The sequence below is a fragment of the Gopherus evgoodei genome, chromosome 11 (assembly GCF_007399415.2).
Source record: "Gopherus evgoodei ecotype Sinaloan lineage chromosome 11, rGopEvg1_v1.p, whole genome shotgun sequence".
Taxonomy (NCBI): domain Eukaryota; kingdom Metazoa; phylum Chordata; order Testudines; family Testudinidae; genus Gopherus; species Gopherus evgoodei.
In genome coordinates, this window is record NC_044332.1 from 75,084,325 (window position 1) to 75,106,601 (window position 22,277).

The following is a 22,277-nucleotide window of genomic DNA, read 5'->3' on the forward strand; positions in this document are numbered from 1 at the left end:
CAAAAACTTTTAATAAGAGGACGGAAGAAACTCAGCATTAATTTGGGAAAACAGCACAACTAGGGTTCATAAACATAAATAATGAGCAAAAAACCCACTTCCAAGTAAGTTGGCAGTGTCCTTTTCCCCTCAGGTTCTTAAGTCCAGCAACCCAAAAGCACTTTTAATGTGCCCATCCCTCCTCTGTACCCCACTCACAGTTGCTGTCCTTGGCCAGTGTAGCCCCAGAGTTCAGAGGTCCATCCACACAGTTCACCTAGGTGGAAGGGGGGATAAGGAGGCACCTTACACATTCCACTGCTTGGGCACTTGCTGGTTGCCCTATTGTCTGACTGTCCTGCTCTCTGCAGGGCTCTGCTCTGGCCCTCTTCACCAGATGCCCTGCTGGCTGTGCCTCTCCATCAGCCACCCAAGATGTTTTCAGGGCCCACCACTTAACACAGGTCTGAGTGATTTCAGCTGTTAGTAGGGGAGCCTCACTGCTGGTGCACACTGTCCCAAAGCAGATCTAATACTTAGACCTAGGTATCAGTGATTTCAGCTGATAAGACTCTCAATGCCATCTAAATTAGCTAGCTCTCTTATTATACCATGGAGAGAGAAAAGCTCAAATGGTGTATAGGACCCTTAAACAGGGTCCATCCCACCAGATACCAGTACCTCTTCCCCACCATCTCTCAACTCATTGGGCTTTGGAACCCATATCCCTGCCTAGTGAATGTCCTTTGGTTGAGGTGAGTCCCTCCATTGGGGAATGCCAGGTACAGTTCTGCTGCCATCGGTTCACACAACAGCCCTTTATTACTCATGTCCCAATAACAAGGAAACTGGGGATCCAATACCAGCCACAAGTGATCATTTGGGCAAGCAATCCCATCATGCTGAGCACCTAGGCAGGCTGGGTGTATCGATGCAAATGAGATCAGCTCCTGAAGCCCTTTTCCAAAGCTCACCACTAGATGTCAGGGGAGAGCTCATTCAGACTCTGCTTACACGTAACATCTTGGATCAGGTCATTATGAAGCCTGAACCCTCGACTTCCAGATATAAATACGTGAGCCTTGACTACTTGAGCAAAAGCCCAGTTCAGTCAACTCTGAGGAACAAACTGACTCATAATACACTGTGGCCCAGCCACCAGGCATTTGGGTGCAAAGACCTGCACCTGCAGGTGTACAGAATACCACAGCAAGCTTCTGATACGTGAATGAAAGTTGATGATAAATGCAACTTTGCTAATGCTTTTGCAATTTTTCATCAATAGATGTGTGTAACACATTGCTTCAGCATGGTACCATCAATATACAAAGGCTTGTCTGTGGGGGACAATCTGAATTAATTTTTAAAACGGATCAGTTAAACTGAATGAAACTGCTGTGTGGACACTCTTTCAGAATTAAAGTGACCTTAAGTCAATTGCGCATAATTCACACTAAAGTGAATTAAGTGCAACTGAATTAAGGTAACAAATTCGGAAGGCGTATTCACATAGCAGTTTCATCCAGTTTAACTAATCTACTTTAAATTTACATCTTTAGTTAATTTGGTGTGATTTCCCAGAGCATCCCTATGTAGCCAAACCCTAAAGCTAGTAATAAAGAAGTGAGATACAGTGTAGTGATGAAGAGTAGCATTTTTTGTCCCTGATGAATAGACAGATGCTAAGGGTGAAATCCTGGTCCTACTGAAGCTGATAGAGTTAATCGTTTGCCCTACACCTTTAGAATAAGATTGAGGTATGGTTGGACCTCACTGTTACAGAGTTCATTGGATAACTTTAGGAATGTGTTACTGAGAAAATTTAAATTAAATGATCTTAAATTATCCCTTTTTTTAAAAAAGGTCAGTACTGCAAACCAAGCAGACTTTTACTGACTTGGTCTTGGAGCCTGTTATGTCTAAGGATCATGTTAGACAAAAATGGATGGAACCACTGGGTTTAAATCTTGTTTTGCACCAAGGGAAAAAATTACAACGCAAACTTAACACACCAGAGAATTGGAACTCTAATTGTGTATGTGACAAGTATCAGTGCATTTTGGAAGAGTACAGTAACTACACAAACACTAAACAAATAAGAAGAGGCAAGATTCACATTCAGGCCCAGATTTCCAATAGCCCCAAATCTGGGAGCATTCAGATCCAGAGATTTGATCCATCCTCAAGAAAGGGGTTAACTGAAAAACTTTGGAATCTGGGCTCAGATTCCAAATCTCTCTCTCCCCAGAGTTCAGTGATGTGTGGACCCAGGAATTCTATAAATAACATGAAACATGGAACATTGCGTATCCATTGGGAGGCCAGGCGGGATGTAAAAGTTATTAAAAACTCTATTACTACTATATACTAATTGAACTTTTATATTACAGCAGTATTGTACACAGTTTTATTATGCCTATAAAATTGTGGCTGTTTCACCGAGATTTCAGCTGTGGCTTAGCTACATTGTCGACGTTTTGTGCAAATACAAGGAGTCCTCTTGAGCTTGCTGAAATGAGTTGACATTATCAATTCAACACATCCCTTACTTTTAACAGCGACATAATGTTGGCTTAACTGGGGTTTTTGCTGTGGATTCTCGTGTTGTCGCTTCAGATTCCATTATATGAAGCAAACACTGGAGATGAATACCTGATTTTAGACTGAATGCCATTCTGACAATTTGAAACTGATCTGAAATGCCATCGAGGTAATACAATAAAAAAGAAAATTACTCCTCTTGAAGTAGCCACGAACATTTAATAATACATCAACGTATCTATTGGAAGCACAATGTTCATAAATCAGCAGATACAGACAGAAAAAGTAATATGAACCCACCAATTCTTTCTGAAGTTATAGAAATTTCTTTTTTTTTGCTTCAGACAGGAGAACAGGTGACAAACTAGCTTATTTAAAGAAATAATTAGTCTAAAACATCCTCCAAAATAACAATATTTTGCACTTTGAGCCCGTAGCACGTTTCAGCCAATCTCAAAGAATTTCACAGAGTATAAATCATTATTCCAAGGACCTGGTTCATGTGAACATCTGCCATTGCTGCAACAGAGGGCATATCCAATAGAAATCAGTGGACAATCTCAAAGTGATTTAAACTTGCTCAGAATTAAGTCTTGTCCAACAACTCTGGAATGGAGTTCAGAACCATTGAGAACCAAAGAACCTAGGTAACAGCAGTTTAGGATGGATGTGGTTATGCCCATGAGACAAGAAAATTCAGAATGGAGTCCAGCGTATGCAGGAAATAGACTTGAGATCTACCAGAATAAGTGTTCAATATATTGGAGATGATTAACTTTCCATGATGGTGATAAAGAGGAGCAGGTTCACTGAAATCAATAGAGGTGTGGAAGTCGACCAAGAACTGACAGGGATTTGAAGGGGATTTCAATGCACGACAGTCTCTGTTAGCAAGAGTCAGGCTGACATTAACCCTAATAACGCAAGATTTGTAGAAGCGAGGATTGTGTGAGGCGAGTGGGAAAGAACTGTGTGAGAAGCTGTTGTGACCTTGTGTAGATAAGATAGAATATGAACTAGAGTAAAAGTAAGTGAGAAAATAAAGTTATCAGAATGACCTATATATAAACAAAATGTGGCTGCTGCTTGCTACTGTCTGTACAGTGTTGCTTATTATTGTCTGTAATAAAGGTATGAATGCTTGCTGTAATTGTTTACCTCTAGAGAGACTTGCCTGGGAGGGGGAAACCCTGTGTCCTAGTGCACTCTCTCCCTCTATGCAATTGCTTGAGATAATAAAGTATCTGACTTTGCTTCACCTAACCAGAGAGTGAGGACTAGGTTTTTCTCTAACAGAGGTAAGAACTATGTAAGAGGAGAATCAAACACATTATAATGCAACTATATCAAAGAACTTTATAAGGTCCTACAGATTTGTCTTTCTGAACAGCATTTTCACATTAATATAATTAAGGATGAGATACTTTTTCCATTTCAGTGAAAATAATTCTATGGAGCTAATTTGCAGCTTTTAAGCACAATGATTTTTTTCTGTTACTTGCTTTCCTTTATTAGCTAAGCTGTACTTTTGTAGTAAGTGGTTCGATAGGTTTAGATCCCTTCCACTGTAATCCACTTTATTACATTATAATAAAAGCTATGCAAGTAATGTTGGAGAAAAGCTGAATCTATCCGCAACTTCCTGCTGGCAGCTCTAAACCCATCAATGTTTCTTGTGGCATTAGCTGGGGAAGACAGTTTGAAAACAGTACATGAAAGAGATTGTAAGAGGTCAGCTGCCTCCTAAGCGCTGCCCCTTGGTCAGGGGTGGCTCCTGCAGCCCCTTGTCTCTCTTCCCCTCTGCAGCGTCCCTTAAGAATGCCACACAATTTCATGGATAACACCATCCTGCCTGGGCCTGATTTAAGAGAAGCAGTTCAAATGGATCCCCAAGCTCCCCAAATAAAGTCCACCACCATAACACAAATGTTCATACTCAGCTTTGGCATCTTCTAGCTGGAAGCTCTGTTCTGTCCCAGTCTGTTTTCCACTGAGCCAGCTGGAGTTCAGCCACCCCTTTTTCCAGGCCCAACTCATTCCCTAGTCAGAGGTCTCCTGCAGGAGCCTCCTGCTCAGTGCAGCTCTTCTCCTGTCTCTGATATAGCTTTCTCTTTTGTAAGGCCCAGGTGCCTTCCTATGAGCCCAGTTGGGCAACTGGTAACACTGGTCTACAATTTTTGAGAAGTCGTCTGCTTCAGAGAGAAAAATGTGATATTTATTATATGCTGAATTCAAATATGACAACTAAAACAACTGATTGGCTACTGTTTCTAAGATATTTAAGTTTTTACATTTTATGTCTATGTATATTGTGTAGATAGTAGAGTTTTAATCATAAATTGTAAACCTAGGTCTTTTCGTGTGTTTATGGTTGCTTTACATGATAATATTTCACCTGTCCTGTTTATGTAACACTTTAAAAATCAGCAAAAGGGTTATATAAATAAAATTTATTATGAAACAAAAGGCAAAAAACTATTATGTACATAGTTTAGTCCTATTCAGTGTCTACTCGGTGCTTCTTGGCTTGTCTAGTGCCAAAGGTAGATCGTGCCAAACCAACCTGATCTCCTTCTTTGAGAAGGTGACAGATTATTTAGACAAAGGAAATGTGGTAGACCTAATTTACCTCGATTTCAGTAAGGCATTTGACACGGTTCCACATGTAGAATTATTAGTCAAATTGGAAAAGATGGGGATCAATATGAAAATTGAAAGGTGGATAAGGAACTGGTTAAAGAGGAGACTACAATGGGTTGTACTGAAGGGTGAACTGTCAGGCTGGCAGGAGGTTACTAGTGGAGTTCCTCAAGGATCGGTTTTGGGACCAATCTTATTTAACCTTTTTATTACCGACCTTGGCACAAAAAGCGGGAATGTGCTAATAAAGTTTGCTGATGACATGAAGCTGGGGGGTATTGCTAACACGGAGAAGGACCGGGATATCATACAGGAAGATCTGGATGACCTTGTAAACTGGAGTAATAGTAATAGGATGAAATTTAATAGTGAAAAGTGCAAGGTCATGCACTTAGGGATTAATAATAAGAACTTTAGATATACATTGGGGACACATCAATTGGAAGCAACAGAGGAGGAGAAGGACCTTGGGGTATTGGTAGATCGCAGGATGACTATGAGCCGCCAATGTGACATGGCAGTTAAAAAAGCTAATGCAATTTTAGGATGCATTAGGCGAGGTATTTCCAGCAAAGATAAGGAGGTGTTAGTACCATTATATAAGGCGCTGGTGAGACCCCACCTGGAATACTGTGTGCAGTTCTGGTCTCCCATGTTTAAGAAGGATGAATTCAAACTGGAACAGGTACAGAGAAGGGCTACTAGGATGATCCGAGGAATGGAAAACCTGTCATATGAAAGGAGACTCAAAGAGCTTGGCTTGTTTAGTCTAGCCAAAAGAAGGCTGAGGGGGGATATGCTTGCTCTTTATAACTATATCAGAGGGATTAATATTAGGGAGGGAGAGGAATTATTTAAGCTTAGTACCAATGTAGATACAAGAACAAATGGGTTTAAACTGGACAGTAGGAAGTTTAGACTTGAAATTAGATGAAGGTTTCTAACCATTAGAGGAGTTAAGTTCTGGAACAGCCTTCCAAGGGGAGTAGTGGGGGCAAAAGACATATCTGGCTTTAAGATTAAGCTTGATAAGTTTATGGAAGGGATAGTATGATGGGATAGCCTAATTTTGGCAATTGATCTTTGATTATCAGCAGATAAGTATGCCCAGTGGTTGGTGATGGGATGTTGGATGGGATGATCCGAGTTACTGCAGAGAATTCTTTTCTGAGTGCTGGCTGGTAAGTCTTGCCCACATGCTCAGGGTTTAGCTGATCGCCATATTTGGGGTCGGGAAGGAATTTTCCTCCGGGGCAGATTGGCAGAGGCCCTGGAGGTTTTTCGCCTTCCTCTGCAATGTGGGGCATGGGTCACTTGCTGGTGGATTCTCTGCAACTTGAGGTCTTCAAACCACAATTTGAAGACTTCAATAACTCAGACATAGGTTAGGGGTTTGTTATAGAAGTGGATGGGTAGGGTTCTGTGGCCTGCTTTGTGCAGGGGGTCGGACTAGATGATCACATTGGTCCCTTCTGACCCTAGAATCTATGAGTCTATCTATGAGTCTATGAGTCTATGAGTCTCTTATATTCATTAAATGGAGCATCTCTTGTCACTGTCCAGCAATAGTCTGCAAGCATTGATGGGCTCCATTTGCCCTGATAGCCTGCCAGGAGATTCCACTGCTGTAGCCTGGAGCCCAACAGCTCTGCCTTACTCTTGGGTAGTTCCAAATCCCTGACAAGGTCATTCAGTTCACCTTGTGTTATGAGGTGTGGTTCAGAGGAGGAGGATGGGAGAAAATGTGGGTCCTGTGACATTGATGGTTCAGGACCAGAAGTTTCATCTTCTTCCTCTTCCTCGTCTGACTCAAATGAGAATGATTCTGGTGCATCAGGAACCGGCAGTCCTTCTCCGTGGGGTACTGGGCGTATAGCTGATGGAATGTTTGGATAATGCACAGTCCATTTTTTCTTCTTTGACACACCTTTCCCAAGTGGAGGCACCATGCAGAAATAACAATTGCTGGTATGATCTCTTGGCTTTCTCCAAATCATTGGCACTGCAAAAGGCATAGATTTCCTTTTCCTGCTCAACCACTAGCGAAGATTTGTTGCACAAGTGTTGCAGCATATGTGTGGGGCCCACCTCTTGTCCTGATCTCAAATTTTGCAGCCAAAATAAAGGTGATAGGCTTTCTTAACCATAGTGGTTATACCGCGCTTTTGTGATGCAAAAGTCACTTCACCACAAACATAGCAGAAGTTATCTGCACTGTTCACACAAGTACGAGGCATCTCTGCTCACTTTTGTTAAACAGAAATGTGTCCCTTTGCAAAATCAAACACTGACAAATAAGAGAGCACGACACTGTATGATTTCTAGAGCTGATATAGGGCAATTTGTTCAGCAGAGTGATGTAAGCTTCGTTAGGATTGCATCATCCATGACTTCTAGGAATAACACGATGCAATTCATATTATGTATGACGCAATACCAGCTCAGATTGCATCATTCATTGTTTTGCCTAAAAAGCAAGTACTGTCCAAACCCAGTCATAGATTTATTCATAGATACAGTCAAAGATGTATTTTACTCATTTCTGGTTTAAATTGAGATCCCTTCCCTTTATAACTCACTTATCCTCCGCCATTCCCAAGTCAAGGGTCGTATATACTGAACTAATAGCATATCTTGAAAACTAGAGCCAATCAACAATTTTAAGCATCATTTTCATTTTCAGTGACCCAGAATTAGTAAAGTTGGACTACATTTATTTCAGAAGCATTTTGGCTGTAGAGCAGTGTAATCAGTCACTGCTGTCCTAAAGGGGCCAGTCACCCTGTGACAGAGACCAATATCTCCTCCCGTTGGTTACCAAGACATCATCCAACCCTTACGTTGCCCTCACAGGTAAACTCAAATCATTATAATTCTTTAGGTTGGTCCAAGTGGTTATAAGCAGGAGCAATGGGGTGAAACTCAGTAAAGGAAAAAAATAAGAGGGTTGACTGGAGAAAGTTCTTGATAAGAGCTACTGAACTATCAAAGAGTCTCCCAAAGGAAGTAGTAAAAGTCTTATTAAGGCCAAGAAAGGAAAGATAGTCTTGTGGTTAAGGCACTGGCACTGCCTACTGAGCTGGATGGGTGGAGAGCAGTGGCTGCTGGCCTGGCACCCAGGTGTGAAGGCAGTGCCACCGCTAGGAGCAGCGCAGATGTAAGGGCGGTAATACCATCGCATCCCACCTCTTTCTCTCCTTGTTTTCCCTTTCATGACCAATCTAGTGTCTGGTCAGAGAATATTTCAGACAGCTAAGATGATGTTATAGCAAATACAGGCCAACATTTTCAAAAGTATCAAGTTATTTTGGGGACACTTTCATGGGACCTGACTTTTCAGGGGGTGGATTCTCAACATTTTGGGAAAGTCAGACCCTTGGAGGACTCTCTCAGATTGCTTACCTGAAAATTGAAGTGCTCAGAATCATTAGTCAGTTTTCACAAGCTGGCCACAGTTCTGTTCTTGGGTTGAGATCTTTCATGGCTGCTGAACTGGTAAGGTCACTGTAAACTCAACACAAGGTTCACCCTATTACCATACAGAGAGTGCACCACTGTTCCTTATCAGACATTGATTAAAGGGTCAGCAAACTTCTGATTCTGCATGACCCCCTAGGGCACAGTCACCACTGGAACCCAGCCAGGTTCTCTCATCTGACACACTCCAGGATACAGGGTTTTAATCACAAAACTGCAATGCTATCTCATTTAAGAAAAAAAAAACCTTCCAATGATACTAATTGACCTTAATCTAATGTGATGTGTAGTACACTCAGCACGCAACTGTGGGAGGGAAGTAATGGAAGAATAAAAACACCTCTTAAATCTAAATTATATTTGAAATAGCAGATTAGATTATTTCCAATGTCCTCAGACAAACCTCTACCCACTGAAATTTACCTTGAGATTTCCAAATGCATTAGGGGATTGCGACATGACATCAGTAATGTTTTATAAGATAATCTACATTGAATACTCCTCAGAAAAGGTATTCAAAGTTACACTTGCATTTTCATAATTGATATACTGTACTATATTCCTTATGCCTGCAGGGGAATGGTATGTTGTGACATGCCAGCAATAATGTCTTTTTGGGGGGGTTCACTAATTTGCTAAGAGGCCTCTTTAGTTTCAGACCCAATCTGCCTCATGGTATGTATCATAGCGCCTTCGTGAATGAATCATTTTAAACCACTATTCCTTATTCTATCCATGGTCCAAATAACATGTGTTTTGATTTCCTATGCTTGGATAGAAGGATCTATCTGATGTGCTAAGCACAGAAGTATAATATAAAGAAGTCCTGAGTTCTAGATATGACTCTTTTACCTAACCTGCTTGATGAGACCTACATTAGGATCAGGGTATTGAATGCAGGTGTGCCAGCTCCCTAGATGGCGCCACTTGCCTCTGTGCCACAGCACGGCACTAAACCAGCACCTCTCACCAACAGCCTTGCTCTCGAAGGTTTATAGCCCCACGACAGCCATGCCCCCAGCTCCTGATTGGCTTGACACACAGCATTCTCATTGGGTACCTATATAAAGACCCGAACAGGAAACAGAAGCTGTCTGAGCAACAAGCCATTGCCTGCTGGGTTGCCACCTTGCCGACCTGTTCTGCCAATCCACCTCACTGCACTGGATCTCCTGCCTACTGGCCCTCTGTGGGAACTCTAACTTCTGCTCTGTATGGCCCCTAACTCATGTCAGCCTCTGGGTGTTACAATCTAGAAGAGAGGACATTGGACAGGATGTCAGGAGACCTGAATTCTAGTCTTGGCTCTCAATTTAATTCCCTGTGCCTCTGTTTCGTCTCCCACCTTTCAACTGTCTTGCCTATTTAGAATGTAAGCTCTTCAGGGCAGGGACTTTTTGTATGGACATTCTTATAGAACACCTAGCATAATCAACTCTGATTATGATTACAGACTCTGGGGTTAGTATAATACAAACAATAAATAGTAATAACACTGACCACGGTGCTGCTGAGGTTAAGAATGAGCACACGTTATTTTACTGTTGGTATTGCAGGAGTCCTTGAGTCCTCGATCAGGGATTGGGACCCCATTGCATGAGACATTGTTCATAAATATAATAAAAAGATAGGTTGTCAGCTTTTTAGAAGAGAACCAAAGTATAAGACAAGAGATCTATACCACAATAAGGACGATCAAGATGGTGAATATTGACTCCCTCATTTTGAACATCATAGAGGAAGTGAATTTTATATCAGAAGAGAAATTCATACATTGAATTTATGGTTTTGATCATAGGTCTCTGTTTTTCCCCAACAATACACATTCCCCTGAAACAGGCAGTACATATGCATCTGAATCAATACAGCATCCAAAACACTGTGAGTGGAACCAACAGATGCATAATCGTTTTCTTCTCTAAACAAATTGATTTTCAACACTTTTCTGCTAGCTTCAGTAGCTTTCATCTACAAAATTATTTCTTGCCTGCTGGCTCCAACAGCTTTGCATTTACATGCTGACATCTTCCCTTGGTTTTCAAGACTGGACGTATCTAATGACCCAAATAGCTCTGATTTGCATTAATGCATTTAACATTTAGTTCAAGCAGTATAACTGAACTCAGCAGATCTCCAAACCACATGTTGCTACAGTGATCAGTGACCTTTTATTACCAGTAGATAGTTAGGTATATTGGTATAAATAACATTTATTTATACAGGTATAAAAAGAGAAGAAAACCCACTGGCCTGATTTTCAGAGCCGCTGAGCACCTAGAATTGCCCTGGAAGTCAACAGAAGCTGCAGCTGCTTTGAAAATCAGGCAAGTATGAAATTTTCAACAAGCCAGTATCAAGAACAAGTGCCAGAGCCCTATGATTCCATCACTGCTGCAGGAAAGGGGCATTTCTTTTACAGGAACTCAGTGTTGTTCAATGGAGCATCTCCTGCAGTACAAGCAATGGCCTTCATGTTCGTGGAATTTTAAAGGCTCCAAGGATAAAATCCTGCCTATTGAAGTCAATAGGGGTAGAAATAGACTTTAGTACACATAAGGTATGTGTCTCTCTGGGGAGGGGGGTAAAGGACAAGCTAACTCCTCTAGCCAGGTGTTCTCAAACTTGATGAGAAATCACCTGTCAAGCGGTCATTCTTTGGCAATGAAGGAGGCAGGAATGGGTCCATCTGCATTTTAGCTAGGAACCACATGGAGCCTCTTTCACTACAGGACACCTTGTCTCCATCCTCACAGTGGGAAGGACCTTTGTCTAGGGGTAACCCTGATTAAGACACATTTCAGAGGGTGACAGGACTCTAGGAGTGAGGGGCAAAATCACCCCTGGCTCGCTCGCTCTCTCTCACTCTCTTTTTCACCTAAGAAGACAAAAGAACTAGCCCTTGGACATTGGATGGGTGGGAGGGTGGGATCCTGGCCAGAGAATTTGATCAGCCCTGGTTCTGGGAACCTGTGGTGAGGATTTTACCTTGAACCAAGTGTAGTTTGTTTAGTTTTAGCCACTAGAAAGTGTTTCAACCTTATTTCTTTTTCTGACTTTAATGCCTTATAATTACATTTACTTAAAATCTATCTTTTTGTAGTGAAATAATCTCATTTTATTCTCTCATCCAAACTAATCCAGTGTTGTGTTTAAACTGAACTGTTGGGGTAACTCCACCTGAAAAATCAAACTGCTGAATGTTGACCCTAATCGCCTGAACTATCCAGGACATTGAGAACACACTTTTAGGAAACTTGAGGACAGGGAGTGTGTTGGGGTCACCCTGAAAGTGGTAACCCAGGCTGGTGGAAGCCAAATTGTGACTGGAGCATTGCTAGTAGTCTGCAGCTATGCACAGACATTCAGAGTGTGACCTGCATGCTACCTGTGAGGGACCCAGGTTGGGAGCTAAGGCAGCAAAACTTTGTGAGGCACCTGCTGTGGCAGGGCAGGTGGTGACACAACTACTCACTAGTCTGGATTGCACCTCAGAAGGTGCCAGGGCTATTTAGGGCTAGAACGCACTCTAGTTAAAGGTAATGGATCAGTGGAGCCTTGACAGAGTCCTTCCCAGCCACTCCCAAAAGAGTTTTTTGCTCTCTTAGTTCTGCCCAGGCTCTCTTACCCAACTGTGCCTGACAGCAGTTTTGGTTGGGGTCATCCCAGGCAGCATCAGTGTCTTCTCTTGGGATTTCCCAACAGGCTCAATTGCATTTGATTGCCCCTAAAGTTCACTGAATTTTAACCAAACTGCCCCAAACCAGCCCAGAGATCTCCCTCGCCAATGGAGCCCCTGCCCATCTGTGGATCTTAAGCAGCATCTGCTGCTCTTGTCCCATTTCACCAACAGGAGGCAGCAGTGAGCTCCCTTCTCTCCCAGGCCCGAGGGATTACATAGGTCTGGGCAGATGGTGGCTTCGCCAACACACTGCCCATTGAGCTATGACTGCTTCAGAATTTTCTTCACATTGCTGAGTTTCTGGTCATCATGGAGGCTATTTTCTTCCTTAGCACTGTGCCTTTATAGCCTCATTGAGGGCTGATCTACACTGGGAACGTCCATTGGCTTAGCTCCATCATTCAGGGGTGTGAAAAATACACACCCTTGCCCAACGTCGTCAAGCCAGCCTAGCCCCCAGTGTAGACAATACTAGCTTGATGGAAGAACTCTTCCAGCAATCTAGCTATTGCCTCTCAGGGGGGAGGATCACCTATGTTAATGGGAGAACCCTTCCTGTTGGTGTAGGTAGTTTTATTTTATTTAGCGTGTACATAGTCGTCTAGCCAGGAGATGGCATCTTCAGTGGCGTGATGCGGTTCTTCTTGGCCGCAGCTACACAAAGGGCTGTCACGAAGGCCCCAACAATACTGGTTGGCTGCACAGAGAACTTGCCCGATCCAGAACCTGTTCAACAGGGACCACTGGCGACAGGGTAGGTCAAAACCAGGCGGGCAAATTGTGGGGTCAGTGACAAGCAATTATAACAGATATCCATTCCTCTCACCAGAATGTTTCTGCCCTAACATCCTGGCATAGTAAGTGAAACCATAATGGGAGATGTGACAGCAAATATTTAGCCGGTGGTTTAAAAAGGTCATTGTGCAGTGGCAGGCTTGAATTGGCATGTACTTTCTCCAATAACTTGCCAGTGGCAACCTCTCATCTGATATGAGGAGGAACAATATTGCTCAGAACTGGAAGCCATGGGAGTGAGGTCGGACACAGGATGCTGGAGATGATGCACATGGTGGCATGTAACTGAGTATCCCCCAGTTTTGTGTGTGACAATCAACTCCAAACTGGTGTTCAGGACTCCATTACCAAATACGGAGTGGCAAGAGCTGACGTCCACAGAGTTGAAGCATGGGCACCCCATGATGAACCTGCCACTTTGCTAACGAGATTGTTATACATCTTAATTTTAGCTGCTGTCTTCTTCAGGTGGGCATGGTAACTCAGTGTGCGGTCTAAGGTCACGTTTAGATAGACTGGTTCTACTTCATGCGTCACGTTCTGACCATTCAGATAAACATTCAGTTCTTGGGTTGACCTGGCGTGGTGAAGATGGAACAAACTGGAGACTGTTTTTATGACTCTTGGCTGGAGGCACCAAGTCTTACAGTAGTCAGTTAACTTTATCATGTCCTGGTTTAAGGTGGGATCTAGCTCATGAAATGTCCGGGCCTGGGTACCACAACAGATACCATCTGTGTAAATTAACTTTCACAACTCCGTTGTTGGCAGGTCATTGATGTAAAGGTTGAATAGGGTTGGAGAAAGCACAAAGCCCTGGGGTAACCCATTGCTCTATCATCTCCAAATGCTCGTCTTCTCCCCTATTTGGACTCTGAGCTGCCTATCATGGAGGAACAGTTCAACGATGCCTGTGACCCAAGGTAGCAGGACCCGTAATACCTTCATGAGCAGGCCAGTGTGCCATACTGTTTTGTATACCGCAGTTAAATCGATGAAAACAGCGCCTGTTTTCAAGTTTCTCTGGAAGCCATTTACAATAAATGTGGCCAGCGCGAGCACTTGGTCACATGTGCTATAGCCTCTGCGAAAGCCGGATTGGTCAGGTCATAGGTAGTGTCTACACTGAAGTGCTATATAGTGGTTCAAGTGTAGACAAATCCTTATCTATAAGTAGATGATTGTTTTTTTCAGATGATTCTATATGTATCCCCTGGCCCAATCCCTCATCTGATGTAAAGTATCAAGCTCCAGTGACTTCAGTGAATACAGAACTGAGTTCATAAGATTCTCATTAAATCTCCTTTCCCTTTAATTTATGGATTTCCCCCTCTCCTTCTGCAGCCTTGCTATAAACCGCTACTTTTTTTTCATGCTCGTTGCGTGAGTGACAATTCCTACCCCCAAACCAATTCTCTTTCAATTAGAAAGTAAAATTAATTTTCACACTTCCTATTCTAAAATGAGAATGACAGAAATGCTTAATGTTTGTTAAATCTGTCAATGTATAAAAAAAAATCCACACATGAAAAAGGAGGGTTTATTTTCCGAATTCGCTCCCCAGGAGCTCCTGGTTAGGGATTGATGTGGAGTGGCTGGTGCTCAGCATCTGTTTGTCCTCAGTGATAGCAGCTGGATGCTGCCCATTTTTGAAATTCTATTCTATTCATACAGCTAACTGGTAACCGCGCAATCTTGAAAACCTGATGACGTGCACCTACTTTCTCATAAGAAAAAAGAGAAATCTAAGTGACCCCTCACAGTCAGTGTTTAATGGATGATCATGAAAATGAAATAGCTCCATATCTCACACATACACACCCCTGGACACACACTCTCACGCTTCACCTCAGCAGTAGCTCCTCCAAGTGAATGGTAGAGCGCAGACAGAACAGTGCGGAGAAGTGTATGACGACACCCTCTGAGCCGCCCCTGTTCTGTGGACGGTTGTAGGAGTTGGGCCTTGAGGCTGTTAGCTACGTTCATTGAAAATTAAAAATAAACGTTGCCTAGCACATTGTGTCATAGAATTGACGTAATAGGAACAGAATATTTGCCAGACTGAATCAGAGCCATGGTCCTTCTAGTCCAATATCTTGTCGCTGATGATGGCCATCACTAGTCGCTTCAGAGAAAGACGCAAGAAACTAGGGTGACCAGACAGCAAATATGAAAAATCGGGCAGAGTATGGGGGGTAATAGGTGCCCATATAAGAAAAAGCCCCGAATATTGGGACTGCCCCTATAAAATCAGGACATCTAGTCAACCTACAAGAAACCCAGCTGTAGGCAGATATGGGATAATCTGTCCCCCATGAAGGGCTTATCCCAATCCTTAATAGTTAGAGATTGGTTTAAGCCCTCAGACGTGAGGTTTTATCTTCTTTCCAATACATCTTATGTTAGCATGAGCTATTATAACTCTGGATACTCTTGATATCTATATAATATAAGATCTCTGGATCTTAGAAAGCTCTTGGCCACTGACATCCTGTGGCAGTGAGATCCACAGTCTAATTATGCACTGTGGGGAAAAGTATTTCCTCTTATAAGCTTTGAATTTGCCACTTCTTCTGTTTCATCATTGGCACCCTTGTTATTGTGCTGTGTGACAGAGAGAACAGAAGCTCCGGATTGATTTTCTTGGACTTTAATGGCGCTACAACAGTTCACAACAGCTGTGAATCTGGATGCTGTTCCCATGTAGATCAAGACCTCTCAAACTTTTCCAAGGTGTGGCTCACACTGTAAAAGAGAATGGTATTCTTCTAATGCTGTGCAGCAGATGGAAATGAGGAGAGCCAGTATGCACCATATGACCAGCCAGTTCCCTATGGACCACATTTTGGGAACTGTTGCTGGCTATAGATACAGGTTACAATTTTTAAAAGCACTCAACGCTGGCCTAACTCTGCTGCTGCAGAAGACAGTCTTAAAACTGCTATTGACCTCAATGTGGGTAGAGGCAAGTCAATAATTAGTGCTTTGGGGCAAGCCCAGTGGGAAATATCAGCCTCTCATACTGAATGGTAACACATTTCATATGGTATCTCAAGGTGCATAAGACCTCATGTCTGACCAACATCCTCAAAGTTCTTCCTTGATATCTCCTAGTGGACATGTACCATTAAAAGTCTGCCCTGCTGTTACAGAGGAGTTCATAGAAGTAGGAACACACATTACACTGTATGATGCTGACAGACCGAGTGCCAGCTCTTGCCAAGTCTGTAGGTGTCGGCTGAGCACTGACAAATTCATAGCTTGGAAACCAGACCAGCTCACCTGTATGTTAGTATTGTGCGAGATAGGTATCAGACTTGTAAGAATGTGTTTGGTGTTTAGGCCCTATAAAATCATAACAAGTTGCTGCATGTATTAATCCTGTGATGTCTGTATCCCAAGCTATAAGGTAATAAGAACGTTTTGCTTTATAACTTAAAAGGTCTGTGCTGAACTTGTGAACCTAGGCAGGAAGAGTGCTTCCCCTGCACATCAGGAAGGACTATCAAGACTAAATGTGCCATGGTAGGACAAAAACAATGTTGATTGCCCCATCCACCCATGAAGAAGTTACATGCAGGAGTGATCATCCCATCAGTTTGAACTCTGGGGGAAGGGCATATAAAGATGCTCACAAGAAGAAATGACTCTCTCTTTGTTGTTCAAACTTGCACAAGGGCTAGAGCTAAGAAACCAAAGGGTCAGAATGGGTTAGCCCTAGAAGACATTCAGTACTGACAGATTACTGCATTGCTGTCCCCTTTGGGCACCATAAACAGTAACTCGTTTGCGCTTATACGTTCCCCGCTTTAAGCTGTGCATAACTCTTGCATTTCTTTTTTCTAGTTAATGAATCCTTGGTTAGCTACTATAGGATTGGCTACCAGTGTTTGTCTGTGGTGTAAGATCTAAGGTACAAATTGACCTGGGGTAAGTGACTAGTCTCTTGGGACTGGGAACAACCTGAATATTTTGTGATCTTTGGGGTAAGTGACCCTTTATCGCTAAGTACAGCTTGAACTGGGTAGTAAGAGAGACTGGAGTGGCCGAGGGGACTGACTGTGACTCATGGTAAGATTGTAACAGGAGTTCCCATTTGTTACTGGATTGGTGAAATCTAGTTGTGTCGTGTGGGGCTAATTGCCCTTCTGTTGCTAAATTGCTGCTGCGTGACCTTTAAATGTCACAGGGCTAAATGGTAAAGGAGAATAATAACAATGATATTTTAATTTATTTGTGAATTATTTAACAGGGCAACTGATCCTTGCCAGCATGATCCCTTTGTTACTGGAAGGAATCACAACACAATCTAGATTTGCTATATATTATTTTGCACTTTTCAGTCTAATATGCTCCTGCTTTTAACTTGTCCCTTGTCATAGAAAGGATAGATTGAAACAGAGTTGCTGCCATTTCCATTAAGATTCATTCACACAGGGTGAAGGTCACCCCGATGCAGAAAGCCGCTCCGAGGTCTACTGAGCAACTTTAGCTGCATGGAGGACAGCAGCTGGAGAGGGAAAACTGTATCCCACTGGGAACCTCAAAAAGGTTTGTGCTCCAGGGCCTCATTGGCCAATACAGAAACCCATGAACAGAACAAGGCAGAAGAGAGGACCAGTGACTGGGGAGCAGGGAATTTGCATATGCAGAGATCCAGTAGTCTCAACACCAAATACTTCTGGCTGGAGCAGTGGCGCTGGAACATTTTTATTAGTGGGGGCGCTGAAAGCCAGCCCCCTTATCCCTGTCCACACCACCCCTCTCAGAGCTGTGGCCAGGAGCAAAGCCCCGAGTGTGGGGCAGCAGATCCCCAGGCCTGGGGTGGCCTCAGAGCCCTAGGCATAGGGCCGGCAGCCAGGACCCTGTCATGGAGTGGCTTCAGAGCCCTGGGTGTGGGGTCAGCAGCTGAGACCCCCTTGGGCAGAGCTGGCAGCTGGGATCCCAAGAGTGCTGCAGCACGCCTAGTTCCCACACCTATGGACTAGAGAAGCTGTAGCTGCTTTTTCAATAGCTACACCAGGAGTGCTGGAAATTTTTTTTATAGTGAGGATGCTGATGATGGAAACCATGTATTTGGTGTTTGTTATTACTACTTCGAGCCGGGAGTGTGGCAGCACCCACAGCACCCCTAGTTCCAGCACCCCTGATAGCAGTTGGATGATCCTGAGTCCTAGCCCTGTGTTAAAGATTTGGATTTGACTACCACAATCCACCTCTACTCTAGCCATTTAGATCAGATTTGTTGTTAGTCCAGCTACATAAAGTTAGCTAACACAGCAGGTGCTCTTAACTGAGGCAGAAGCTGTTCCAATCCAGATACCCCAAATTCAATCTCTCCCCTACTCTCCACCAAAGGCTCACCCGGGCATTGTGTTATTACCTATGGATGGCGTGGATTTCACCCACAATGATTAGAGCTGAAAATTCGCCTTGTTCATATTATATATATTACAAGACTCCTGACCACTATGGACCCAGTAACCAGGAACTACATTGCCTAAATGTATTCCCTTGCTCTTCTGCAGAATATCGTTATGCTTCATTGGACATTCACTGTGGTTTATTCAACAGAGACAGGGCAAGGCCAGAAAAGTACCAGCCAGGATTCAAGCCTGCCTTCGACTCACTGTATGATTTGTTTAACCTCTCCATGTTGTAGTCTGCCCATCTGCAAAACAGGGGCACTGTTGTTAAGTTCCTTCCAGGGATCTAAGCATGCCCAGTACGGTACATAAGGCGAACCATGGCAAAGAAATAACAGAGCCCCTGCCCTGAGGAGCTGGCCGCGTAAAGGCAAACACAAAATAGGCCTATTCAAGGGGTTAAAGGTGCAGTAGTTGGTGTATTCAGACTCTTCACCTGACCCATTCACAGACAGATGCTGCATTACTTAGGCTACATCTACCCTTGGAGCTGAGGAGGTAACTCCCAAGTCGCATAGACGTACCTGTGCTAGCTCTGTTGGATCCAGCAGGCTAAAAATAGCAGAGTAACATGGCAGGCCAGGCATCCAGATATGTACCCAGGGGGTCCAGGCTTTTACATACTTGGGGTAGCTAGCCCAAACTGACAGCTGTGCTATCTCAGCTAAATGGCTATTTTTAGTGTGCTAGCTTGGGCAAATGTGTCTACGTGAGCAGGAATCACACCCCCTCCAAACACATACACACCAGTTTCAGTAGAGCTGTAGTCTTAGCAAAGTAGTGTGGTCTGATGTTCTTTTTGCGTAGAGTAGCACACTGAGGAAACATTGGTTCTAGTCCCAGCTGTCACTGATTTCCTGTGTGATCCCAAGGAAGCTGTTTCCCTCCCACCTTTTATCTGTCTTGTGTTTTAGACTGTAAACTCTTCAGGGCCAGGCCTGGCTTTTGCTGTTTGTTTGTACAGGGCCCAACACAATAAAGCCCTGGTCTCAACTGGGGCCTCTAGACATTGCTCTAAGATAGATAATTTGTATGCCCAAAGCTGCCTTTGAAACTGGAAGTTCTGGGTGGACAAGGAATGCAGGGTCAAACCCTTACTCATCTAGGGTGACCAGATGCTCCGATTTTATAGGGACAGTCCTGATTTTGGGGTCTTTTTCTTATATAGGCTCCTATTACCCCCTCACCCTCATCCCAGTTTTTCACACTTCTTGTCTGATCATCCTATACTCATCTCACTTTCCCAATATACTCTCCCTAGCCATTTGCCCCTTAATGTTCCTAGTCCCACTTCAGCTTGGCTTGGAAGCTTGGATCATTACGTTATTTTAAACAGCCACGTACTTTTTTAACGGCTGTCATTTCTTTAATTGTCTATAACCCAATTTAAATGTTCAGTGGAAGCAGTGCCTCTGTTTCTCTAAGACAGCTATTAAATTAATCTGTATTTAACAACAGAAACCCAGCAGACAATCTGAGAAGCTTGAAGCATAATCAATAAACCTGGAATGCGAGGAATGGAAATTGGATTTGGAAGATTAACAAATCTTGCCATTGAAAGGTTGATTCTTGCATAAGTGTTTGGCTTAATAGGGAGACCCAAGGGGGCAGTGCAATGGTAATTAGCAGTATTGGTTAGAAAGAAATATTAAGATAGATAAGTGATAGTTATTGAGATCAGGGGGTGGGGGGGACATTCTCGGCTTTGCTTTTTCAATGGGCAGTAGGTCCTCCCCCAAATCTCATGGATCCAGATGAATGAGAGGCCCTTTGGTGGCATCCCAGCTCCAGGGACCTGTTTCTTCTTCTGCCCCACTAGACAGGGCGAGTGGCCAGAAGACAGTCGAGACTCTTGATCCAGGCTTATTGCTGGAGAGTAGGGTGGGCTCAGAAGGGAAGGCCATCCATGGTAGTGGATATGGGCAGTAAGATCCCAACAGGGCCGCCCAGAGGATTCCGGGGGCCTGGGGTCTTTGGTGGCTGGGGGGCGCCTGTTTCGGTGGTAATTCGGCAGCAGGGGGTCCTTCCGCTCCAGGACTCACCGCCGAAGTGCCCCGAAGACCCGCAGTGGGGGCCCCCCACCGCCAAATTACCATCGAAGCGAGACCCACCGCCAAAGTGCAGCTGGGTCTTTGGTGGTAATTCGGCAGCGTGGGGCCCCTTCAGTGGGTCTTCGGGGCACTTCAGCAGTGGGTCCTGGAACGGAAGGACCCCCCCCGCTGCCGAATTACCGCCGAAGACCCGGCTGCACTTCGGCGGTGGGTCATGCTTTGGTGGTAATTCGGCAGCGGGGGGTCCTTCCACCTCGGAGCGGAAGGATCCCCCGCTGTTGAAGACTGGGAGCGGAGGACGCTCCGGGGGCCCGGGCCCTGAGAGAGTTTTCCAGGGCCCCCCTAAGCAAGTTAAGGACCCCGCTCCAGGGGCCCCAAAAAACTCTTGTGGGGGCCCATGCAGAGCCTGGGGCAAATTGCCCCACTTGTTCCCCCTCTGGGTAGCCTTGGAGCCCAAATTCCCATCAGCTGTTCTTGCTCTGCAGATGTTGAAAGCTGCATCTTATGCCCCTTTGATGTGCAGTGGCGACACTAGGCATAAGCAGACTAAGCAATTGCTGAGGGTCCCAATCAGCTCTCAGGGGACCGGGGTAGGGGATTCCCATTTAGCGTTATCCCAAAAATACCATTCATCTTGTTTAAGGTGGACTTGATAACAAGTGTATTAGTACGAGTTGTGCTGATATATATATATTTTTCATTTGTGGAAATAATGCAATGATTATTGTTTAGGGACCAGGTGTGGAGCAAAGGGACACCAAAATATATCCAATTCCAAAAAATCAGATTTAATAGTTTGGCTGCACAGTTTGCTAGCATTGCCAACAGCTAGGATTTTGGGGAAGGGAGAAAAAGAGAGAGTCTGTGTGGTTTAAGTTCAATAGTCAAGCGAATGAGGCAGCTTGGGAGTTAGAATCATACTTGTTTGTCTAAAGCGAACTGAGGTGCACTTTATTCACCTGTACTATAAATGAGTACTTTGGGAGTTCTATTGGGAGCAATACAATTTCCTTTATTTAGCTGCCATCGGTGTCAACAGAAACTGAATTATGCATGGAGGTAATGATACTGTGTTATTCACTTTTAGGGACTTTATTAAAAAAATGGAGAGAAATCAATATGAGCTGAAGTACGGAAAAAGCACTGGGCAGCCTGGTGATCTGAGAAAGCAGCCAAAGTCATTTTAATAAGACCTCGGCGTCAGATTTGATTTTGAAGATTAAGTGAGCTCATGCTTCGGAAACTTGGTCCTTCAGAAACTGTTGATCTGTGTTAAAAAGTTACGGAAGAGACTTTGAAAAGTCTTCTTACTTTTTCTCCCTGTTTTCATTGCGGCTTAGTTACCTCATGCTGTGACCTTGTCAGATTCCACAAGCTCAGCCCTGATTGGTCCCTTGGATTGGACATATGAAAGAAGACTCAAGGTGCTGCAGGAAGTATTGCTGGTGCTTCAGTATATGACATAGTGTCAATACCAAGCTCATGTTTCACCCGTTAAATCAAAGGAAGCTGCAAATTCAGAGAGCCACTGAAAAAATCAGGCGCTAGACATTTGAAGCTGAACACCCCAAAATTGAAGCCCATGTAAAATGAATCTTGTTTCTAGATGAAGACTGTGGGATTAGTGGAGACTAGAGGTAAAATTGTCACTGCTACCTAAATGATTTACACATCCGATTCCTGCAATAC